We start from the raw sequence: 26,203 nt of genomic DNA, 5'->3' as shown, positions 1-26,203 counted from the left end.
AGACTTGCAGACAGAACTCCCAAACCTCTGTGTGCCAGTGTGACACCCTGGGGCTCTCCGCCACCTGGCAATCCTCAACTCCACACCTTCTGTAGTCAGAAGCAGAAGCGCAAAGTGCCATGCATTTGTACCGACAGAGTTTGGGAAGAAGTTCAAAAGAGATGTCTGCCTTCAATAATGGTAATAAGAACAGAAGAGCTAATGCCAGTTAGCAGAGGATCAGTAATCAAATGGGTGGTACAGACAGTGAGTCTCAGTGGGATCAGAAAGGTGGCAAGAGGAAACTGGCCTGTGGAACTTTACTCTTTACACTTGTAACCTGTGCCTCTTACACTTTCTGAGTTTGGAAGGGAGTAACGTTTTTGTGCCATGCTTGGAAATTGTGCCGTGTGACTGTCATGGGAACTTCGGACCCTGTTCTGGAGCTAAGAATAGCTGAGCTACTAATTAGGTTACTTGATGGATGCTGAAGAGGAACTCATCAAGTCCAGAGAATTCACAGAGGGACCTCGTGGCCAGGCCATGACTGGCTCTAACTCGGGTTCTTGCACTGCCTACAGCACGTCGATGTGCCTTGCTTTCTTGCAAGGAAAATAATATGATGTCCTAGAGAGCTCTACTTTTAAATATTTGAGTATTGGAATTTATTCATCTCTAAATTCAAATATTTGAATATCAGAATAATTTACGTTCAGCTACTCCAATGCACGAACATGTGAGTGATGACAAAGAGGCGCCCTGGAGGGAAGGATAAAGGAAGGTTCTCCTTCTGAAATTTGAACACCACTTGTCTGGGATGTTTCTCCTTGAGAACTGGTTCTTTTGTTAATCCAAGTAGGCCACAGTGTTCCTTTATCTACATCCTTTACGGGCTCCATTGTACTGAGGCAGTGCTGTTCAGGTGCATGGGTAAGGGCCCGGAGGTGACACACAATAAATGACTGCTGGTTAGTGACCCATTCTTCTGTCACAGAACTTTGTCCATCCGGCCCCACTTCCCCTCTGTGCACTTGCCCATAGTATCCTTTGTACTTTCCTTAAAATTTCAGAACATTTCTAGATTTACAGGAAAGTTGCAGAGTACAGAGAGTCTCCTGCATACCCTTCACCCAGCTTCCCCGAATGTTCACATCGTATACAACACAACCATGGTACATTTGTTTCAAATAAGAAATTAACATTGGTATGTTACTATTAATTCCTTGTACTTTTAAATAGTTGTTCTCTGTTTTTTAGGCATTAATTAGGAGCCCAGATTATTCTCATGTTAATATCTGATCCATCTAGGATGCTTCTTCGTGATCGAGCAATAAGTAGGTTTTACAATTTCAACATTCTACACACAGAAATTACTATAGGTCTTTGGTCAGGTTGATGTGGTCCCAAGGGAACCCCATCGCTCCTAGCAGCCCTGGGAAACTTCTGGCTTATGATTAAAAGTAAGTAAAGCTGACCCCATTGAAAACAATTTTAAAATATGTTTGAATATTCCCTTTAGCTCTAAAACCTTCATGTCTTTTCTGAGAACATAGAATATCTCATTTTGAACAAAACATTGTAACCCACTGTGTAAATGTGATGTGCTCAGAAACGATGCTGCAGATGGCAGCACTCTCTCGGAGATGACATTTGACACAGGAGACATTATAAGATTCAAGATTTGGAAAGGGGCCCTTGGAACCATCTCAGATGAGATGGTTCAAAGGGGAACCTACCAGATGGAATTTATGGGCCTCTGTCCGAAACAGATGTTTTCCAGCTGGGAAAGCTGTGGCAAGAAAATGCACCCAAATGCTTCTAATGGACAGATCTCTATACACATGCACACATATGCGCACACACACACTCACAGAAATTTTTAAGAATCAAAAGTATTTAGATTGCTTAAAAATACCATTGCTTCAAGATTAAAATTAGAATTTCAAGTGTCACTCAGCACTGGTCCATCATTTATTTGAGATAGTACTTGTAAAGTTGGAAACCATTTTAGTTAACACTGTTTAACTGATGAGCAACCGTAAGGAAAACTCTACCTGTTGTGCGTCAGACGTGTCCAATTTGTCAGCATCAAATCTCCACATCATCTGTGATAGTCTTCGAGACTAATGAATTAATTTCACGCCTAACCAAGTCGGTTCTGGGCTAGTGCTTTGAAATTGTTTAAATGATAACTTCCATTTGCACAAAATCTTAAGGATACCGGTAAGGTGGCCTCTGATTTCTTGAGCTTTTGATATTCAGCCACCAGAGGCTGCTCTGAGACCATCCTCCTCCTTTCACTCTGGGTCCAAATCCCACTGGGCAAACCTACCTGTAAGGACTGATTTGGCTTCCATTGCTTGAAATAGTCCCCTGGCTCAATGCAGTTCGCTGGTGGCCCACTGTGGGAGTAAATGATTAATTATAGTAAAGAGGTGGTGCCGAAGGAAGACAAAATCTACACATTACTGTTTTACCTTCCTCTCTTTTTTCAACCCTTGCTCTTGTTCTATTTCTTCTAAGTAAACGAGAACTGGGCAAGGCATTCCTACTGGCATTTGCTAATTTTCATCATTTTTTCCTCTGTTAACCGTACTGTCAAAGAAGATTTCTGAAGATTTGAAGAAAAACCGTTATTCCACAATACTTCCACATGATTTCTATTCTTCCACATTTTACCAGCATTTTATGGTTGCTTTCATGCTGTGCCCTTTGTTTTATTTTTTAAATATTTGTCTTTCTCCTCTAAGTCTTATGTCTTTAAGGAAATAAACCAAAAATTAAATGAAGGAGTATCTAATAGTCAAGTGAGAAGGATTAAAAATGGCTTCAGCACCTGTAATGTATTTGGTATTTAATCTTGGACAACTAGGCACTGATTTAAATAGTTAATTGAAGAATGAAAGTGGTTTCTTCATGTGACATTGCTTTCAATCTTGAACAAAGGCATGGTTGTGGTAAGTATATGCCTCCTTAAATGTGCTTCATTTTCTATAGGTTACAGAAAAAAAATCAATTGAACTTGAAGGCAAATGAATACCAATTTTATTAATTTCTATTGATAGTGAAAAATGAAAATTCCAAGATTTCTTTTGCCTTGAAAAGAAAGCCTTTTGGAGATACCATGAAACATTCCTAAATATTTGGTGCTGTTATTCCAAAATATTCAGAATGGAATGATCATTAGAAGTACTTGACAAGTTTGGTATTTCACCTCAAGTGCAATCATAATGGCAGGGCTAACTCCTTACCTAATCAATTCCTGACTAAAGTAGGAGACAGGGTGGCTTACATTTTCAGGTAGAATAATGGCAGCCATGACAGGTAAATTGGAGTTTTCACTAAATGCTTTGACAAAGGTGGAATGCCAAGGAAAGTGCTAGATTCCTTCCTTGTGGCAGGTTCTGCTTTTCAGCTTGCCCTGACTGAGGAGAGAGCCAGAAGTCATTTGCCCATGAGTAATACCTTATTAAACCGTCATGAATTCCTGCGGCATATTTTTCTCTCGATTTGCATGCCTGACAATCTACTTCCTAAGTATCACATTCAAGCTGAGCCACAGAAGAAAAATAGATCCACTGAAGCAGCATTAGGTCAGCCTTGTGGGCTGCGTGAGCGGCCTGTCTGAACAAAGATGGGGGACTTAGGCACAGAAAATCGTCACGTGGCACCGGGCCCGGGGAGCCTCACAAATGCATTGCGTGACTCATTCAACATGCTGAGAACAGACAGATTCCAGGCGAGTGAGGCATCCAGTGATTCAGCTGCATCTAGGTGGGCTGTGTGATATTTGCCTTCTTTGCTTTCCCTTAAGAAACTCCCACACCGTTTCCAACTGCTCCTGAACGCCGCATGTCAACGCACAGAGCAACCTCATTAAGATAAAATTGTTAGTGTTGAAGACAGGCACTTAAACTACTATAACCCTCAGGCCAGGTATACTTCACTAAATTGCACAGGCTTTAAAATACCAGCTCTCGATTAAAAAAAAAAAGTATCCATAGCAACCTCTTTGTCAAGGGAATAGTTACCTGAAAGGATACACATCTTTTCAAAAAAACAGGGAGACATAAAACTGTGTTGGTTAACTGTGGATAATATTACCTGGGTTTAAATTTAACTAGGGGCATGATTCAGGAGGAAAAGGGGCTTTTAAGAAAGTTTTACAACTTATGTTCTTATTTCCAGTAAAATGTATTTTCATGCCCTCTTTATCATCAAAGTGTTTTTACATACGGGACTTATATTAAAATATCATGAAACAGCTTTGGATTTCAGATACTTAAGAATAAATAACAGCTCTCCTCTTCTTCCTGCACATAGTAGGCCTACCATTTCCTTAGAAAGATCATGTGGCGTACACAGTGGGTATTGTCCTGAGGTTTTGTTGCCCGTGGGTCTTTGGTGGTCATTTCATGACTATTTGTACCAGAAAGGACACAGGATCATGTAGAAGTCCACAATCCTATTGTGAGGAGGAGCCATCCTGTTTCCAAGGGGCTCCCGCTGATGGAGTGGTCATGTTATATGATGTAGGCTGCAGGGAAAATCCTGGATTTGGGCTTCTGAAAGTAGCCATTGAGAAACCAAGGTAAGGTAAAGGGGAACTTCAGAACTGAAGAGCCTGCAAATCTCAGCTTCTCTATCTCCCGTGTTAGGAGTGGCAGGAAGGAAAAACTTTCCCTCTGTTCTCTTCTGTTCCGTCCCTGGGGACTGTGAATTAAACTAACAAAAGCCAGATTAACAGGATCAAAGGCTCACAATTTTTAGAATATGTACGTGCACAGTTCACAAAAAAGGAGTGCCACTCGAAGCAGTTGGAGTCGGGGGGCTTCTATACCCTTTTCGCAAAGGAAAGAGGGTTTGGGCTTCAAGGGCCAATAAAATGGGGAGAAGTGAGTAGGAGATACATGGAGGTACTAACAGAAGGTAAGGGCTTCTTCAGAGAAAAATGTATGTCCTACTTTTTGGTGGATAAGAAGGCAGAGAACTCTTCCTACGTCTGTTGGTTCTCAGTTGCCTTTACCTCAAAATAATCCTGATGCCAAAGTGGCATATTTTGGGGTGGCGTATTCCGATCTGCTTCAGGAGGTAAACAGCAAGGTTGGAGCTTGTATTAGTCAATGGCAGTTAGGGCTTCATAGGCAAGCGTGCAGGTGCACAAGGGTCTGAGCTTGGTTTAATGACCCACTGGATGGCTGTGGTTGCCTTCTAATGAAGTCTGATTTATGGACACTGAAATTTGAAGTTCATATACTTTTCTCACGACACAGATAGAATTCTTTTGAGTTTTCCTCAGCCGTTTGAAAACTGTTCAAAACCATCCTCAGCTGGTGGACCATACAGTAACAGGTGGTGCGCAGGATCGGCCTGAGGGCTGGAATTTGTCAACCCCTGTTCTAGAGAAGTGGTTCCCCAACCAGCAGCAGCAGCCCCACCTGGGAACTTGTCAGACATGCAGATTTCCAGATCTGCTGAATCAGAAAGTCTGGGGTGGGGCCGAGTAACTGCTTTATCCCCGCTTCCAGGGGATTCTAATGCTTGCTCAAATTTGAGAACCATTGATCTAGACCGACTCACACCTACCGGTCTCAACCTTGGCTGCTCATTCTAATTCCTTAGGGGAACTTAAAAAAAAAATTCTCCCCAAGCAGGCCCAGCCCAGATCAATTAGAGTCTCAGGGTGGAACCCAGGCACCAGTATCTTTTAAATCTCTTCCAGTTGATTTCCAGATGCAGACCGGGCAACTAACACTTTCATTGTACAAAAAAGGAAACTCAGAGAGTTTAAGTGACTTGCCCAAGATATACAACAAGAAGAAATAGGTATGGCATAGCCCAGAGTCTTGCCAATGGGTTTCAGCCCCGGGCAAGTTCACTATGGATTCAGTGTGACCAAAGAAATGACAGTAGAATGTTCTTGGGGTGAAAGGGTTCTACCCAACTTTATTTCCACGGTGGCAGATCAATCACTAAAATCCCATTCACTCAGAGCGAGTCTGCACACAGCAAGCCGGTCTCTGCCTCTGGGCACCTCTGCCACACAGTCATTCTCTGGGCCTCTGTCCTTGATGCTGCCACCACTCCAGCCTCTGCTCTGCTCTCCTGCAGCCGTGCCACCGTGTTGCCCAGAGCACTGGGCAGATCTTTTTATATAGTCAATAGCAACGTATTGCCCACACATGTATAGTGAGCTAGCCAACCAGGGCCAGGTGAGAATCCTAGCCACAGGAACTTTCGTTTTATCCACACCCAGTTACACCTTTTTAGATATGAGCATTAAAATGGTACATTTGGTTATGGAACGTATTTGCCGGAAGCTTCAGGGGTCTTGTTATCTTTTATTATTAGCACTGATTAATTTAAAAACACATCTGGAAACATGCGATAAAGAAAATGAAAACTAGCTTTAGAAATTCGTTAGGCCAGACAATGTGAGTATTATTGGAAGAAATAACGGGCAGAGGCTCAGGACGCTCCCATCTGCATGCACTTTGGGGCTGAGGCAAGACCTCCGAGACTCAAAATAGAGCTGGAGAAGGTGAGGCACAGATGGAAACTGAGTCCTGTGATGATAACAAGTGGAGTTGTACAAATGTACCAGATGTGTTTTTAAACTGACCATGGTCTGTGTTCTTGTTTTGGCAGCTACCTCATCATAATACAAGCTGCAATTTTTAACATTTACTGTGTGCTGCATTCCCAGAGTTCTGTGGCTCAGAGCCTGTGTTCAGGGGCCAGTCAGCCTGGTGCCTAAACCAGCATCTGCAGCCTCCTGGCTTTGTGACTGACCATGGCAAGTCTCCTTGCCTCTCTTTTCTCTTCTGGAAAATGGGGATACTGTTAGTACCTATTCTCATAGGGATAAAGGAGAATTAAACGTGCTTACAAGCATCTGGTATCTAGTAAGCACTCAGTAAATGTTAAATAATATGATTTTTAAACAAATTGCTTCATTCAAATCATAGTAACTTTGAGGGAGAACAGGCAGATGGGCCATGTTCACAGTTACTGAGTGGTAGAGTTGATACTTGGAAGGAGGCTGCTTCTGGAATTGGTGCCTCTAACCATACGGCTATACTGCACTGAGTGGGAATAATAAATATTTATGGGCAGGGTTTTCTTTTTCCATGAATAATATAAACTTTCTGGCTTGATTCACATATCCCTGGGCCTTCTTTTTATCTGGACAATTTTACAATGCCTCTAGAACCTCACCTCCTACAGGAGACTGAAGCAGAGAGGTGGGCCCTCTTTCCAACAGCTTCCGCTGCAGTTGTCCCCATCTCAGTAAGTGGAGATGCCATTTTTCCAGCTGTTCCAGCAAACCACTTGGAAGGTATCCTATCTCCTCTCTGTATCAGATATTCACTCCGTCCACTAATCACACTAGCTCTGTCATCACAAAATACCCAGAATCTACCAAGGTCTCCCCAACTCCGCTGCCACTCCTGTCCCGATCCACCATCTTCACCTGGTTGACCAGAAGAGCATCCTCAGTGACCTTTCTTCCACCCAACAGGCTGCTCTCTGCCCAGCAATCACACTGAACTCTGAAAAGGCAATTGGCTGTTGTCATTCCTCAGCTCCAAAGCCTTGGAGTGTCCCCCAGCTCACCCCGAAGAACACCCAAAACTCCCGAAATTATCTGCTAGATCCTACGTGACCTGCAAACACTGCCCCTAACACACCAGACACACACACACACACACACACACACACACACACACACACACACACACACACACACACTCACCTTCCTGACACCCCAGCTCCTACTGCTGTTGCGCTTACTCTGGTCCAGCCACCGCAGGCTCCTTCCACCCGGTCTGCGCTGGCCTTAGAGCTTCTGCACTTACTCTGCCTGGAAAGCCCTGCCCCATCCATCACCATACATGAAAGTCTTTCTTCCTCATTTCCTTAAAACTCTGCTGAAATTTCACCTTATAAAATATCAACTTCCCTTTCCCCACCACACCCAGTACTCCCTACCCCACTTACCAGAACTTCTACCATCAGACCCACCTTGTATTTATTTGTTGATTTGTTTTTCTATCTTCCTTCACTAGAAGGTATGTTCTTGAGGGCAGCCCTCGGCTCATTTGTACTGTCTGCTTGCCTCTCTGGCACCTAGAACCATCCGGGCACATAGTAAGCTCTAAATACTTGCTCAATGAGTGAGTGGCCATTCAGATGTAAGGAAGATATGCCATTGCATTTTTGTTAGCATGAGGTTAAGATGTGAAAGCCTTTTTCTTATAGGAGGCACTTGTCTTTACACTTGCTATCTTTAGATGCCCTGGGAGTGATGAAAATCAATTCAGAGATATCCACAGATATCTATATGTTGCTAGTGAAATCACCAATGCTCCAATTAACATTGAGTAAGGAAAACTGCACAGGCTGCATTCCCAACTGTGGAAATGAATCACAGAAATGTATTCTGTTGGAAAAGCCATTGAGAAATTCTGGATGTAAGGGAAAAACCTCGTTCACAGTCCTAGAGAAATAGCCCCCAAATCTACCTCCTGCCCTGCATAGCACAGCAGTGACATCCTTTTCCGTGAGAACATCCCATCAATAGGCATATTTGTGATGATAAATGATCAGATGAACACAGCCCAAATCTGGAGAACCGTTAAAGGTAAACAAAAATCACGAAAGTGTCTCAGTTTGGTTTGCGATGTAAAGGTAAACTGTCTTTTCTTGAAGGTGCGGTGTGAGATACTTTTGGGAGGTGGGACTGAGGTTGAGGATATCAGAACCAAGTCAGAATCTAAGTGGCGAACCCCAAACAGCCCCATATGAGGCACGGGGATGCGGGAGCCTCGTGGCGAGTCATAAGCTGAGTTTTGATGCCTCTTACCGAAGGAGAACTGTGTCTGGATGAGGGTGGCAGGACCACATGCTGGAAAGAGCATGGGTTTTGGGTCAGAGAGATGGTTTCCGGTTTCTCCTACACCAACTGTAAACTAGCTGCGTCTTCCAGACAGCTTGATGCACAACTGGTCCATGATAGACCCGGTAGTCCTTACATTTCCTCCCTTCCCATTCAGCACAAATAGCTCCTGTTGGGTTTTACGGTACTAAATAGCACATGTGCACTTTTTAGTTTAAGGTTTAACTAAGACCTCTTTGAGTGTGGTGTATCAGCTGGTTTTGAATTTCTTTAATTGGGTTGGATCAATTTGCCCAAGTTAAGATGAGTAGCACGAGCTGGTTGGTTTTTAAAGATGACCGTAACAAAATTATCTTTGCCTGCATAGGAGAAATACCGGTAGGGCTTTTGGATTAATAGCACAGATAAAGCTACCAATAAGAGTACAGTTATCTTGTTCACTGTATGATGTTATTTAAATCACTCACACTAAAATAATTTAAAAATAACACTTTATATTATGGGCAGTATAAGCCCTTCGTTTTGTAAATTAATAAATCTAAGGAGAAATAAAATGAAGCCTCATGTGAATGTAGTTTCTCAGGCATTTAGAGCACTTTAATAAATATGGGGAAAGCTAGGACACTGACACTCAACGTTTGCATTTTTTTCCTTGCATTGATTCACTATGTTTATCTTGCATTTTGCACCAGAGGAAAGAATATCTAGGAAAGCCTATCACAGTATGTGTAAATTTTCATGAGTGGTTTCCAGCAGAGGAAAAGCTCGTGATGAGCCATGTAGTTATAAGGAAATAAGGGCAAATATTATATCCTTGGCCATTAAAAGAGAGCAAAAAACACCCTGGTCTGTGTCTAGCCAAGGAAAGTGATATGTAACCCATGGTTCTGAAGTAGTTTTGTCTTTATTACCATCTTAAATCCAAGTATAGATATTATGTGTGAAGTGGAAGAGGGTTTTTGTCAATCAGGAAAAAAAAATATACAGCCATTTTAGCAATCTCTCCGTGCATTTGAAAAGTGCCAATCTAAAGGATAAAGCATTGTCTTTTTACAAACAAGGAGCACAAATCCTCTTCAAAGCTTCTTTTGATTAAAATTTCTATTCACTTTCTGTCCATGTGATTATCAATGAACCAGTCTGATTTTCTTGTTTCTAGCATATAAAAACTGAGATCGGATTCACAAAAGTTAATTTTTTTTAACTCTAAGGCTAATTTAAAAATCAGCTATGGGCATTAAAATATTAAAGGTTTGAGAGACTAATCCTTTTCATATATCAAAAAAGTAAGAGATAAAAGAATAAGTAAAATGGTAATAATATGAAGAATGGTAACTAGCTGTTTCTAGTCATATTAAAACCCCACCCCGACACACACAAAGGATTTAAATCAAGAATGATGCCAATTAGGAATAAGAGAAAATGGGCTTTTAAAAATTGGTCTAATGAATTTTATTAAGGCATCTGGGTTGTAGAATCTTCATTCCTGGAGAGCTAGAAGAATGTCTAAAACAGTTTGGATCAGGGCTAATATATGTATTTCTTGCTACACATGGCAGATCAGTATAAACTCAGAGCAAATTAAATCTGTGGTGGGGAAGAGAGGAAATACCAATCAGATCATATGTGCATGCCATGGTGACATTGCGCTTGGGGTTCAGAAGGGGCCATCAGGCATGTAACTTCTCTAATGCTCTATCTTGACTCTTTGATTAACTATGGGCCAGATAGTCATAAAATACTGCTCGTTTACAGGAAATGAATTTAAGGACAAGAAATTGACTTAATAACCAGCAAGTATCTCTTTATTTTTAATTAACTTTAATTTTATCAAAGTACCACATGTTCAAAGTCCAAATATACTAAAGACTGGTAATGAATAACAGCAACCCCACCCCACTCCATCCTAGGAGCAATCACTTTCACTTTGTAAAATATTTCCTCTGTTGTGTGCTTTCATATTTCCCATAATATGCTTTTGCTGCTGTTTTTTGCTTTATGAATTTTAGACATTATCTTTAACATCATACATATGACCAAAAAGAAATGACTTCTCTTACATTATCTTCTTCATCCCCATCCCACCTCCTCCCAATAAAGTTGTGTCTTTTAGGAGCTGTGTTCATCTAGAAACACAAATTCCAAAACATTAGTTCAAAAAGATGAGTAATTCGTTTTTCTCACAGAACATGAAGTTTAGGGCTCATTCAGAGGCTGGAAGGTGTCATCATGAATCCAGGATCCTTCCACCTTCCCTATTTTCCCACTTTACCATGGGTTCCATCCCTCTCAAGGTTACAAAATGGCCCCAGGACCTCAGGCATTCAGTCATATTCCTGGTGGGGAAATCTGGGAAGGGCAAAGGGCAAACATTCTGTGTCTCGTTTAAGAGCTTTCCCAGAAGCCATACACAGCGGCTTCTATTAAAATTCCAAAGGCCATAATAGTTTCATATCACCACCCATACCTGCAAGGGAGGCTGGGAAATGTTCTTCAGCTGGGCACATTTCTGCTGCCAAATAAATTGAAGTTCTGTTAGAAGGAAGCAAGGGGAAGAAGAACACCAGACTGGGCACTAGAAGTCTCTGCCATAATATCTATGTCAGAAATCACTGCCAATATAAGAATGAAGATTCTGCAACCCGGATACCTTAATAGCTCATTAGACTAATGAAAACCCCTTCTTATTCCTAATTGGCATCATTCTTGATTTAAATCCTTTGTTGTGTGTGTGGGTTTTACTAGGAACAGCTAGTTACTGTTCTTCATATTATTACCATTTTACTTCTTATCCTTATTCTTTTACAACAGTTAGTGTTCCTTTTTATTATTATTAAAGTATCATTGATATACAATCATGATGATTTCATGTCGCGACCCTTCAAGGACCGAAGCAACACGCCCAAGGTCTTGATTCTTCTCTAGGCTTTATTGTCTAATCTCTCACGGTGGTTACAGCAGTTGTCGGGAAGCTCTTTTTCCCTCCCGGCGGGCTCCCTTATATTCAGTCACCCAACCAATCCGGGACAGTATCATGCGTGACCTTTAAGCGGATAGGTGTCATGCGCCACTCTAAGCGGGCAGCACGAGCTGTGCACGGGTACGGAAGTCTGCTGGGCCAATCCCCAACAGGGAAGCAGGCGCCATCTTTAGGGCATTGCCCAGCTAGAGTGGGGCTCAGCCTCGGCCGTAGGCCGGGCCCCCACATCTCCCCCTTTATTGTTTTATAACCAAAGGGCTGTCGGGATCATGCCTGTCTTAGGTCGTCCAGAGTCTGCGGCATTCTTACCCGTCCTCAGGCAACAGACAGTGTGCAGCTCCTGATCTTACCCGTCCTTGACTACTGATCCAGCATATTAAGCCATACTCTAGGGGAGATGCCTTCCTCTAGCACTGCCATGGCCTGCAACAGGACCTTCCATTCTCCCCATTGCTGTTTTTGTATGGAACAGACTTTCCTCCCAAGCACGAGGAGGCCCACAATTAGCAATATTCCTATGACACCTACACCTGACCAGGCTTTGGTGGCATTTAACATCTTGCCTAACTGTCTGGACAAGTTGGCAGCTTTAGAATAATTATGAAAAGGAATACCAGTAATACACCCCTGTATAGGAATGGACGCAGCCCACAGACAAAACCTCCCCTAAGAGGTCCAATTGTTCTTGAAGAAGGTTCATGCGTTGGTTGCATTCTGCGTTGTCATTGCCGAGGCAGTGGCCTGGGACAGACCATTCAGCGTCTCTGCCGTAGGAATGGTGATAGGATCCACGGCAGGAGCAGAAGCAGTGCGATCATCTTGTACCTCTGCTCCGGGGTTTTCCACTCTGCGTATCAGACGTTCAGGGACCCACACGGGGTTCTGCTGGTCCTGTGGAAAAACACAAACCGAGCCTCGGGTCCAGATTATCACTGGGTCCGGGCCTTTCCATGTTCCTTCCAACACATCCTTCCACAAAACTTGAGGCATGTGTTTTGGATTGGATTGTTGGCCGTGCCACTCTGCTGCACTGCGGCCATTTTTGTCCAGTGTTCTAAAATCTTCTCCTATTCCCCGTTTTTGTTTATATAAGGCATTCTTGAGGGTGAGGTGGGTGCGTTCCACCATACCCTGACCCTGAGGGTTGTCTCTAGCTCCCTGCTGCTCTCATGACACAAAAGGATGTCATCCATATAATGATAGATGATTATCAGGGGAAACTGTTTCCTGACAGTTTGTAAGGCCTTCTTTACATACACATGGTGGGGCTATTAGCCATGCCCTGTGGCAATAAACCTTTGACAGTCTCTGGGGTGAAGCGGGATGGAGAAGAAACAGTCTTTGATACTTTTTCCTAATTACAAAAATAGGTGTGTTCCATGGCGAGGTAGAGGGCTGGAGGTGACCAGCTGCTATCTGTTCTTGTACTAAAGTGTGGGCTGCTTCCTTCTTTTCTTTAGTGAGGAGCCACTGAGGTACCCACACAGGCCTTTTTAGGCTGTTTTCCCGTGTGGCCCCGAAGAAAAACCCAATCCTGGTCCTCCGTCCCCATCCTCTCTCTAAAAGGGCAAGTATCCTAGTTATGATTTAGATGGACTACGTCGCTAATTCCGCGAACCTTTTGATTTCGTCGCCACTCTGCGAACCTTTTGATTTCGTCGCCGCTCTGCGAACCTTCACTGGCGCCTCCTCATTCCATATATTATAATAAACAATGTCACAAACACTAACAGGACACACACACTACACATAAACACCCACCACAACTGCCTGCTGTCTGCCCTGCCACGTATACTTTCAGTTTACTCGCCGATCCACTCACCCTCCTCGGTTCCCTCTCCCGGTCTGGCCAGCCGACCGAACGGCGTCCAGCGACATTCCTGAAGAGTTACAAGCTCTACTTCATCGGCAGGCGCCAGGGTCAGCGGATCAGGTCGCGAGGAGGTTTAATGATTCCTGGGTTTCGGCACCACTTGTCGCGACCCTTCAAGGACCGAAGCAACACGCCCAAGGTCTTGATTCTTCTCTAGGCTTTATTGTCTAATCTCTCACGGTGGTTACAGCAGTTGTCGGGAAGCTCTTTTTCCCTCCCAGCGGGCTCCCTTATATTCAGTCACCCAACCAATCCGGGACAGTATCATGCGTGACCTTTAAGCGGATAGGTGTCATGCGCCACTCTAAGCGGGCAGCATGAGCTGTGCACGGGTACGGAAGTCTGCTGGGCCAATCCCCAACAGGGAAGCAGGCGCCATCTTTAGGGCATTGTCCAGCTAGAGTGGGGCTCAGCCTCGGCCGTAGGCCAGGCCCCCACAATTTCACATAACACAGTAGTTTCAACATTCATGCATATTATCGAGTCCTCACCCCCTCTAGTGCAGTCATTTAGACCAGTTAGTGTTCTAAGACTGTGCTTCCTGTTTTTGTGCATTCTTTTGTTTGTCCTGGAGTTGATAATAGCCTCACTTTTTGCTTGTGTTTATGTGTACCTGTTCATCCTCTAATGTGACCTCTCAGTATCATCTTTTCCCTCCAGGAGTCATTCATCTTCCTGCTGCAGTTTAGTCTGGGGCCCTCCAAAGTTGGTTTCTCTGTTTTCTGAGTCCCATTGGCTTATTGTTTTTGGTTTAATTCCCTCCTTTTGCTAAAACACATCTTTGAGTAAATTTCAAAAATGAGTACAAGAGATATAAAAATTTTAAGTCTATGAAAATGATTGCCATCTGTTCTGACATTTGGTGAATAGTGTGACTTGATATAGAAATGGCAGTTAGAGATCATTTTGCCTCAGAATTTTATAGCCCTTACCTTTCAGTATTGCAGTTGAGAGGTACATAGTAAATCTACTAGAAAAATTTCATTACTTATGGAGAAGAGAGTACAGTTCAGTGAATATTTATTGACTTATTGACCAATTGACTGTACCCTGGACTGCTTGCTATAAGGGATATACAATAGTCTTTTAGCTAGACTATCATACCCAGTTATTCAATTAAACTCTAATCTAGGTGTTACCATGAAGTATTTTGTAGATGTGATTAAAATTTATAAAAAGTTGACTTTAAGTAAAAAAGATTATCTTTAATAATATGGGTGGGCCTCATCTGATCAGTTGAAAGTCCTAAATGCAAGACTGAGGTTTTCCTGAGGAAGAAGAAATTTTGCCTCAAAACTATAGGATGAGCTCCTGTTGTCCTGTCCGATGGATGTCAGACTTACCAGTGCTCACCATCACATAAGCCGACTCTTTGAAATAAATCTCAATATCCTTATTATATTGAGGATATATCCTATTAATATCCTTAATATCCTATTATCTCAATAATAAATATGTTACAATATATCCTACCGGATCTTTGACTCATATGGACCTCAACATGAGACCTCGGGATCTTGGAAAGGGGTTCATAAGACAAGTAAAAAATAAGTTATTATAATAATTTTCTTCTTGCAAATTTAAACACATAATTAGAGTAAAAAAGTAGATGACTGAGAAATTGACGAATTTCTCCTGGCAAGTAGGATTTTTATTGTGATGATGTGGAGTAGAAGGCTCATCTGGGCATGTAGAGAACATTTGATAGTGGGAGGAATATAAAAAGCATTGCTAAATTCATGCATAGTCCTTTACCAGGTCACTAAGAGGAAGATAATGAAGGATCAGCCATACTTAATCAATCAACAAAAACTAGAAAATGTCAAACTATTTCACCTCTAAAAGCACAGAAATTTTAAATAGTAAATTAGAATGAAAATTTAAAGTGACGTGATTCGCTTTAATTCCTCAATATTCAAGTGAGGAAGCATCAAACTCAATTTATTTAAAACCCTGACTGGTGACAGGTTAGTCAGCTCTGCCCTGTCTGAAAGTCTACCCTCGGCACATTCTCCAAGCGATTTCTCACGGTGTGTCTGTTCTGTTCCTGTAGCCGCAGATTTCTTCCCTTCTCTCCAGAGGCTGTCATCCAAAACACTCGCACAACAAGCAATGGTTAAAAAAACTTGCCCATCTGTGATTTCACTTGTCTTACTCTGCTCAGGCTACGACAGCAAAGTACCATGGACTGGACGGCTTATAGACAACACACATTTATTTCTGACAGTTCTGGAGGCTCGGGGTTCCAAAATCGAGGCTTCGGTAGAGTCATCAACTGTGTGCCGAAAAAGCCTGGGCTTAGCGAGGTCAGTTGGCTTACCTGAGGCCCATCCGCAGCCCAGGCTTCGGGTCCGCCCCATCGCTTTCATTAGCCGACTGCAAGATGCTCACTTAATGAGCACCTGGACTCGGTGAGGAATAACTTGGTTCTTTTATGGGGCGCCCTATAAGAATTATAGGTGGAATTTTTCTTTTTTCTAAGCAGGGGCTCATGTTGTCCACTTAAATTACCTTCTCTGATCATCTCAAATGCAGTATTCCGCAAATTTTCCTCTGCTGCCCTAAGTATGAAAGAACTGTGTTCCTGGAACCTGTGAAGAGCAAACACACCTTTTTCATTGCCCCCCAAAACTGCACATGCACCAGGCACACATTCCAGGTGGCTTGGTTTTCCTGACTTTTAATGATGTATCCTGACACATGTTTCGGTAAACCATACGAAGTTGCTGATAGTCACCCACTTTTTACTTATGTGAGCGCTAATCCCATGAGCCCTGACCTGACAGAACACTGATCAAGGTGGCACAGGTACGGCTAGTTGTCCTTTAAGGTGCCATACAATGTTCACTCATGTCCAGCAGGGCCTGTCCAGGAGCACTTGCTCAGGAACCTCTGTTACATGTGCTGTGGAGGTTTGTGTGTAAACCTGCATATAACTCCACTGGACTGGCATCTTGGCTAGTGTTTTAGGAGATATGTCAAGACTACAACATCCCGTCAGCTCACCTTTACAAAGGCTGTTGATCACGGACTAGGGGACAGAACATCCTGTCCTTTGATGAAGCACATTTCTTGCCTTGCTTCACTTCACTTGCTTCCACTGTTTCCAGTAAGTGGATCTAATCCTTGTTTAATGGACAAGCCCCAAAGGGCCATTTATTTAATTAGAAATGTTTTTAAAATAACATTTTATACATAAATGGAAGCACTTATACATGTATTTACACTGTTCACTTTTCTTAAAGGAGTTTTCTGAATCACCTCTGGAGACAGCACATTTTATGACAAACAGCAGAGTAATTCGAATCCCAAACACTTAGGTTTGATTCGTGGTGCAGCAATTTATAACAGTAAGCCCTTGGGTGATTGACTGCCTCAGTGATCCCATCTGTTCACTGTTACCCTGACAAGGTGATGTCCACTTTTTGGCATGTTGGTGGACAGTAGAGGTGCACCTTTGTGAAGTGCCTGGCAAAATGCTTGGCTTATAGTAGGCCTGCCTAAGTGGTGCTTGGTAGTGGCACCACCATTAGCGTTCCTGTCCTAATGCATAATGAGAAGACAATAGAGATAGCCAGCATCAATTACTGACTCTCCTTAGAGGGAAATGCCCTTCCACATGCCTCCCAGAGACTCTAATATATATTCCTCCCAGCAATCTTTGTGATCTATAGCTGATAAGATGTGTAAGTATGTAGAGGCAAAAGTCTGCAATGCTTCATATAAAAACATAAAGTCTACTGTCTCACAAATGTGTGCATGAAGCCCAGGGTCCGCTTTAGACGACTGGTCTCTTTCTCTTTCACTCTGACCTGGATATGGCGCCAAGGAAGGAGTGGAGTTTTAGGATGGAAGACGGCAATATGCTTCTTGTTTTCATGCATACAGAACAGATATTAAATTATGGTCAAAAGGAAACTTTAATAATGCAGTTTCCCAAGGGATTCTTTTCCCTTCCTTTATGTGGCAGCGACAGCATTCGGATTAGTCTCCATGTCTCAGGGAATCTGTACACTGCATTTCACTTTCTTACCACACGTTATTTGTTGACCACCCATTGCATAGTATGTACAGTGAAAGTGGCTGGCGTTACAAAGTTGCATGGAACATCATTTTTGCCCTGGAGGGTTTTCTAGTTTAATGGGAGGGATAGATTCAAGAATATATGATCACAGCACAGCACGGAGGCAAAACTGCAGAGGCGTATCATGGTTCGCTCAAGCTGGTGCTTACCGTCTCCCGACCGAGCACAGCTCTTTGCAGCTCTGTGTTTGGTGTCCTCACTGTGGGGAAAGAGGGAGTATTTACACCATGAAAATTGGCAAATGCCACTACCAATCTTGGCTGTTTCTTTTTTTTTTTTTTTGAGATCTTGTTGCTAAACACTTACCAGCACCCACTGTCTATAAACTGTTTTATGAGCATAAAGGAGGGAAGGGATTAATTTGTCTTGGGGCATTCAGGGAAACCACAAAAGAATGGTGACATCTGACCTTGTATGATGGTGGGGGAGGGGGCCAAAGGAGAAGAGAGATGGATGACACTTTGACAGGGCATAGTGATGTCATGAGGAAATACCAGCTCATATTTACCTATGAGACGATGACAGCAGAAGGCAGACACAGCTGTGAGAAGCTTCTATTGCAGATGATAAATAGATGTGCCTTGACCCAAGTGATATTTAATGGCAGCAGCTCTGGGTAGATCCTTGTGCCTGGGGCTGAGGGCATATGAAGGGCAGAAATAAGTGCAGTATATCCCAAAGCGAATCAGAGTCCTCTAGGAGTGAGGTAAAGTGCTGATTCCCAGGCTCCTCCTCAAACCTACTGATCAGATTCCCTTGGAACAGGAGCAGGGGCTGGCGATTTGCCTATTTAACAATCTTGCAGGAGTTTCCTCTCACACTCATTTGAGAACCAATATTTCTGAGCTGATCCATTATTGGTCCTCTGTTGGTCCTCAGTTGGGCACAATTTTGCCCCCTAGGGGACATTCAGTAACTGGTTATTACTGATCGTCATGACTGTGGGGTGCTACGGGCCCAGATGTGGGCTGTGGAGCACCTCACAATGCACAGCACAGTGCCAGCACGAGGATGATCTGATGCCAAATGTCAGTAGTGCTGAGGTTGAGAAACGCTGGTCTGGGTCATAGTGAAGTGCTCTGAAGTGAGTACAAGAATGGACCGAAGTCCACCTGTGTGGCTAGGTGGCCCTTCGCCTACCTAGGGTTGGGCAAGGACTGGGATGTGGTTACAGACCTCCATGCCCAGGTTCTGGACCGCCAAGTATTCGCAGAATTGGGCAGAGCCCATACCTATTGAAACCACATAGATGACACTTGTGAAACTCATTATTTGCTAAGGTTTTTCTTTCCTCTGATACCAAAAATTAAAAATATTTATTGATTTATTCTCAGAAAACTTTGGCTACTTCTGTGAGGAAAAAAATATACCACTGGTGCTACACAAAGTAGTCTTTGCTCGACCTGCACTTTTTTGAAGTCCGAAAGGTAGATTTCTATTGAAATTATATTGGCTAAGAACTGAATAAAGTAATTGTTTATATGGAGTTAAGAAAGCAAACTTTTAAGTCTGGGTTTAAGTTTATGAGAAGCCAGTTAGCTTTCCTCCCATCCTACTGAAATGATGTCGAGCTCTTCCTGGTTAATAAATCTGCCAAAAATCAACGTTGTAGGTAAGGTGACCCATGGTGAAAAGCAGATACACTTAAAAAAAACTTCTTCCTAAGCAAACATCAGTGTTTATTTTTCCAACGAAATTATTATCCAAAACGATGCCTTGGACCCCCACCAGACAGATTCTCCTTCATTTGTTGCGTTTCGACAGATTTGCGCTCAAGCTCCCATTGACCTGTGTTTTTCTTAGACTGGATATACAGTTCATCTACATGGAAATGAAGTGGATGACGCCACCCTCCGCTGATTACTTGTTTCAGTTAAGGTGTTCTGCGTAACAATTTGGTTTCCTCCCCAGGCACGACTTCGGTGCCTGATATCCTTTCCAAAATAAACTCGGGTGTGGAGTGTTGCACTTTTCTCGCTGAAATAATTCTGCCCCTTCCGAGGCTTTCGTGCTTTTCGGGACCTCCAAAGAGGCAAGGCTTTGGGCAGACCCACAGCCGTGAGAGCACAGAATCATCTTTACTCTGGGAGCTTTGACACTCTCCCCAGCTGCTTCCAGTCATTGAAATCCCGAAAGCTGGCTAATCCTGGCGGAGGCAGTCTTGCAGCTCCCAGGGCCCACCCCTTCCTCCTGATTGGCCAAGCTCCTCCGGGTCCCAAGCCAGCCACCTACGACGGCTCTGAGACCCGATTTGAAATAAGAGCCAGGCGGTCCTGGCTTCCCGGCGCCCGACTTTTCATAGGCTGGGGAGGAAAAGCTGGAGAAACTTGACATTGTCTTGGGCAGAGTGCGTGTAGCAACAGATCAAAGGAAAAGAGGAAGAAAACGTGCTCTTTGCTGCCTGTGGATCTCGCTGAGCTGCTTTTGTGTTGCGGGCTTCTGCTGGCCTGGTGTTTCCCTCTGAAGACCGCGGCGTGGGCTTCGCGGCGGCCCACTGCCTGCCGGATGGGTCATGGGATTCTAAACATGAGGCAGGTAAGCGCCAGGGCTGCGCGGGGCGGGGAGGGGAGCGCGCCGCTCGGGGCCCCGGGCAGCTACTCCGGAGAGCGGGCCGGATTCGCAGCTGCCTGTCCCAGGCGGTCCAGCGGCGGCAAGACGGGCTGCATTTTCCTAAGGGAACCAAAGAAGCAGATTTCCTGAGGTCCCCCGCATCCCCTCTTCCCCCCTCCCTCCTTTTGCTCTAACGGTGATTGGTGATGTCAGGCAGTCATTGTAAAGGGCTTAAAAGCGGATCGTAGCGTATGTAAATCAATTCCAGTTTGCGGTCGCTGGAATGTATTGTGCAAGATCTATCTCGAGCTTTTAGCCTCTATCCTATGCTTTGGGTTAGAATAAAGACAATTGAATATCCTGAAAAAGAATTACACGGCGCCTCTTATCTCATTTTGGTGTCCCATTCTGAGCACTTTCTGTGTTTATGGCTGGGAAGGCAGAACCAACCCGAAGTGAGCACAGTCCTTCCAGAAAAATGCAGACTTGTTTTTCTGTTCTAGCAGTTTTGAACGGTATTGCTTCTTGACGTGAGAAGACAACCCTGAAAGCAGTGAACTGAGAAAGGGCTCGGGGATTACTTAAATGAGTCTTTATTTGAAAAGAATTCTAAGCCAGCAGCTCTTTCTGTGGCTTCGGGGCATGATGAGAAAATTCTGTATCAGCCCAGGCAGAGGTTTATATAGCTTTGCCCTTTAGAAAAGAAAAGGAAAAAGTGCGTGTAGGTAGCCAAGAAAAGGGTGCAATTTACAACTCAACCAAAGTTACGGTAGAATCTTACGTCGGTATTTATCAAGATCAGGACTCATTTAAAGGGAAGACGGGACTGGAAAACCATGCCAGTAGGCTGGTAAGGGCAGAGAATTGGAGGAGTGATCTGCTTTGCCGGCCCTCAATAAATCTGGGTAGGAAAAGGGAGCATCTGTATTACCCCCAGCAAAGCGCCTCACTTTTCCCTCTTAAGTGGGCTGGGCACCCGCCACCCTGCACACTTGGGGGGAAGTCATTTGCATAGGAAGCAAACTTTCCTTTTTGGGGCCAGGGTGAGAGTGGAAAGCTGTTATCTCGCTTTCCTGCAGCCTGGGAAGCTGAAGCGGAGCCCCCACCAAATGGCCAGGCGCGAAGACCGTCTGCCTTTTTGCCCCCTCACTTGCTGCCTGAGCAGGCGGCCTTGGCAGGTTTCAGTAAGTGCAGAAAAGCATTTAGACGAACGAGTGCCGAGGGTCTGTTGGCACTGAATTGCCCTTGCCTGGCTGGAGACTGTGGGGCTGAGCCTCAGTTTCTTTCACTTCTGCAAACTTATGGTCTGACCGCATTCTTTCTATGTCGAGAAATCAGATGGGATGGGGAAAAGGAGCGGGAAGCCTAAATGGAAAGGACTTAAAAGGAAATAGGAACGCAAGACGGTTTTGACAAAGGTCGTTCGCTGTACCAAAGAAGGCATTTGATCTGGTGCAGAGCCACCTGTTCGCTCCCTGACGGGGCTAAGCTCCATTCTCAGAGGCCCTTCCCACGCGGTTCCTCTGGACCGGCGGCCCTCCCTGGGCCCGATGCCAAAGGCACACTGTCCCAAGCTTGGCGTGCTGGTCCCATGCCTAGCACCTTGTGGCTTTCACGTGAATTAGAATTCAACCCAGTGTTGAAGTTTTAAGGGTACACATGTAGTGACTCCTTGGTTACTTAATGAATAGACAACTTTTTACCCTGCAATTCTGTGTGTCTAAAAATTGGCCCGTTCCGTACTTGAGAAGCGGGTCGGGGGGAGCGCAGGGGAACGAGGAGGAGGAGACAGGGAGAGTCGCTGCTCGTGCAGAGTCGGGCAGCCCAGCGTTTCAGGAATCGAACACATTGTTCCACAGCAGTTACCAGCTACCAGAGGAATGTGGAGAGGAAGGCGACAGTGGAGTTAACCGGCATAGATTAACCCTAACTTTGAGCTTCTTTTGGGGGAAAGCTGACTGTTGCGTCCAAGCAGGGTGAACCGCACCCACCTGTCTGTCACCTTGGCCTGGCAAACCCAGCTGGATTTACAGGGTTAACTATCCAACAGGTCCATGTGTCATGGGCTCAGCAATGAAATGCAATCTCTTGCTGAGGAGTGATCTGTCCCGAGGGCCACATAATGCTGAACGGTGGTGTAGCGGCTGAGAGACCCCTGCCACTGACTCGCCACGGCGGGGAGCCAGAAGTTGCCAGCAGAATCAGAGAGCTGCCTGACTGGGCATGAGATTCACAGGGGTTTTTGCTTTCTGCCAGGTTGGTGGAAAAAGAATGGCGCAGAAGCATGGAATTCTTTGAGAGTGCCTAAGGTCAGGCTCAGTTAGGCCAAAAGAGAGGTTTGGAGACCTGATTTGCCTTTAGCAGAAAGTAATTTTACAGTGTGTGCCAACCTTTCTCTGCCCTCTGATCATAAATGGGAAACTTCTTGAAACTTCCGTGAGAGGAATTTGCTGTGTTCCCAGGCCAAAGGAAAGGGCAAGGCCACCTGTCCTAGAAGCCTGGCCAAAAACAACAGGTTTGCCCGTGGCATTCCCGCAGCTGCAGACACCCTCCCCAAATAGCATGCCGCCCATTGTCCCTGCACACGAGAAGTAATTCTTTCTCAAGCCAGAAAAAAATCAGATTCTCCAGACAAAATTGCCTACCAAACATAACTTTGTGTTTTTAGTATCCTGATGACTTCAAAAGCCACTGCAAGAGAAGGTGTGCACTCCATTGCCGGTGGACTAAAGCAGCAGATCACTGCAGGCGTCTTACAGTGTGAAGGGAAAGCAGAGTAGGTTGTAGCCAATGCTTTAAGCAGCTGCTAAATTCCTGCAAGGCTAGGATGGTGCTGTTGGCGAAGAAGCTGTGATTAGCTTCAGATTGGAATTAAAATGCCCGAGGACATCTGGTTTAATAATGAATGTCTTTGTATTAATCTTTCCTTTGAGGATTAGAAAGTCCTTTACAAACATGATCCGTTTATTCTCTAACTCGACCCCAGGACAGAAGAGGTGGCCAGCTGATCCTCGTTGAACAAATGGTGAGGTGAAGGCAGAGAAAGGTGAACTGTAAAGATACACAGCAAGTTAGGGGCAAATCCAAGAGTGAAAAACTCTCCACTGAGAAAGAACAACTACCTGTGCAGCTTTGGAATTGCAAGTGATAGTCTAGGGAGTCTAACAAAACTCTCCCGTGGTGTCCTTTTTCTTATCATTCTGTTACCAGCATGTAGTGTCCCAAGTGTGTTTTATAGTTTCCTTCGCTTGAAAGTCAAGCCTGTAAAAGTTTAAAAGGCATATCTGTTCTCGTTTGTCCCCACACTGAGATCAGGCAGCTTTTATGACATCAAATAGAAAGGTACTGTAACTAACCAGAATTTAAAATATGTGTCTGGGAAGTGTTCCCTTTCAGCAGATATTTTAAGTTTTTGCACATGGTTTGGAGGTCCAGTGTCTTCAACACATGTTAGAATGTTCATTTCTTCCTGGCTGTCTCCCTTTTGCAGGGAATGTTATAATCATAAGATTTGCTGTCAGGGGGGTTAAAGATCCTTATTGGTCCTTTTGAAATTTTTTTTTTTAAGTTGGCTTTTCCTTGCCATTTGTTATGATGTGCATTCGTAGTTTGCTGGGCTGTGGACCGCATAGGCTGCAGGCAAATCCTTTAATTGGTAGTTGCATGTTATCCACAGACATTCCAGCAGGTTTTAAGGCTAAGTGTGTATGTGGATGTCTCCTGGCTTTGATCCCTTGTATGGTAAATAGACATCCAAAGTAGCTATGGCAACCTGGGCTGTGCATTGGTGAAAGGAGGGGATTTGGTCACTGGACAAAGAGCAGTTTGTTTGATTAGAGAAAGGTGGGGCCGATCAGAACATTTTTAAACCGACATCATTTGAGGGTCCTAGTTCATCCAAGTCATTTGGATTTTTCTTGATAGGCAAAAAGAATTATTGGCTAACCATGACCAAAGTATTCTGCAGATGTAATTTAAATGCTTTTTAATCAAGTGGTGGCTACTTTCGAAGGGCGACTTATAAAATGATAAGGGAACTCTAGCATATCACATCAGTATCTCCATTGCACTTAATATGAATGTATTTTCAGAACTTTGGTGGGATTTGTTAAAAAAAGACCATGATCTGATTGGACGGTGTGCATTTCAGTTACTCACCTGCAGAGGTCAGGCTTGAAGTGTCTATGATGGGAGGCCAGGCAGTGGACGCCGCTGCTGGAAGCTGGGATCAGAGAGAATTGCTCCCCTCACTTGAAACAATTAGTTAGCAATTCTTTAATCTTGTGACCAAAGCCACGATGAAACGAGTTCATTCAGGAAAAGAATATCAAATACGCTGTGATTAAAGAAAAGGCTACAAAGCCAGGTCAAACAGCAATTTAATCTCCATTTCGATATGGGCCAGTTATCAACATGATTCTTTCTGGCTCATTATCAAGCCCTTTTTTTCAATATGAAACTCATCTCAGGGGTTTTGTTCTAGAAGGTTGTTTGCCAAGTTTTGTGAATTGGAATGTTCTAGAAATTTCTTTAAACAAAAGGACAAAATACTAAGGACCCTTGTGGATCCACAAGAGGTCCACCTCCCCCCTATCCTGGAGGAAAATATTCCATGGACACAAATCAGCATAGTTAATGGCCTACAGAAGGTTGGATGGTATTAAGGAGCTCAGAAAATTGAGGCACTGAAAAACATGCTTAGAGGGGACTTCCCTAAAACAGAACAAACTAAGAAAGCCCTAAGAATTTACCTGCTTTGTGCTATAAAAGAGAAGTTCTGGGTAAAAAGGCGCACACGCAGTAATGGAAGAGGTGCTGAGCGTTTGTAGAACAAGTGGATTTGAAGGTTTTATACACAGCCAACCGTTCGTGATGAGTGAAATAGGAAGGCTCTCCTTCATTTCTTATATCAAAAACATTGAGTACTTACAGAATCAATATAGTCAGTAGTTGGCTTAATAAAGCTACTTTAAATGACTTTTATATGCCAGGCCACTTTTGGGTTACAAACATAATTTTGATATGGTCCCAAGGAATTTTCAATCTGGTGTACAGTTTATTGTACAACTAGCACAGGATAAGTTATTCATGGGCAAAATGGCCTACTTATTTATAACTCTATTTGTGTGGATGGGAGTCTGCTTGATACTGACGGTAGCCAGAACTTGACTGAATTGAGGAGACCTGAGAAGTGAATTGTCAGTGTGAAATTTAGTTAATTTTTACCCACATATCCATTTGTAGAAATTTATGGGTTTCTAGTTGAAGTAAATGTATCATAATTATTGAATAGCCATTTGATTTTACTCAATAGAGAAGATCTTAACTCAGACGCAGCCCCCAATCTAGAATGCTTTGTGCTCCGAGAGTTTGTCGTTTGAAACCCAGAACATTTTGCAATGAGAAGTGAAGCCATGATCAGGACCATCTAAAAACACTATTTAAAAAATAACCAATCTGATTAATGTCTGATTAAGTTCTGAGTTTTGAGGACAGGTTTCCATGTTATACAGGATGAAACATAGAAGGAGAGTTACCATTCTTTTGGTGACAGGCCAGGCCTGGCCATATTTGAAATAAGAAAAGTTTCCACTAGTTTCCACGTTTCTTTCTCCATTGTTCTGATACCTTCTGGGTCCTACTGGGGTGTCTCTCAGGCTTATTCTAATATGCAATGAATTGAGTTTTCATATTGCCCATCTTCCCACCCTCCCCTCCCCCACCTCCAAATCGTACTCCTGTTTCCTCTAGACAATGGTCTCCACCAGATGTTTGGAGAGAAGCAATATGGATGAGCTAAAACTCATGACTCTTAGCCCTCTGATCCTCAGGGTGCAT

At 43.8% G+C, this 26,203-nt stretch overlaps 1 protein-coding gene across 4 annotated transcripts in view; it reads left to right on the top strand.

Annotated features, from left to right (window-relative positions):
- The window catches only part of MID1 (midline 1), a 332,705-nt gene that overhangs the window by 153,737 nt on the left and 152,765 nt on the right, over positions 1–26,203 (top strand). For 2 of the 4 annotated variants that reach the window (XM_037013450.2, XM_037013446.2), the window contains exon 1: positions 19,961–20,350. The exons of the other annotated variants lie outside the window; for them this stretch is intronic. The gene's annotated coding sequence lies outside the window, so the exon portion shown is untranslated. Of the gene's footprint in view, positions 1–19,960; positions 20,351–26,203 lie in introns of those variants that run through there. 4 annotated transcript variants of the gene reach the window in all.

The sequence above is a fragment of the Manis javanica genome, chromosome X (assembly GCF_040802235.1).
Source record: "Manis javanica isolate MJ-LG chromosome X, MJ_LKY, whole genome shotgun sequence".
Lineage (NCBI taxonomy): Eukaryota > Metazoa > Chordata > Mammalia > Pholidota > Manidae > Manis > Manis javanica.
Note: the sequence above shows the minus strand (reverse complement) of the source record. Positions and strands in the feature narration are given on the sequence as shown.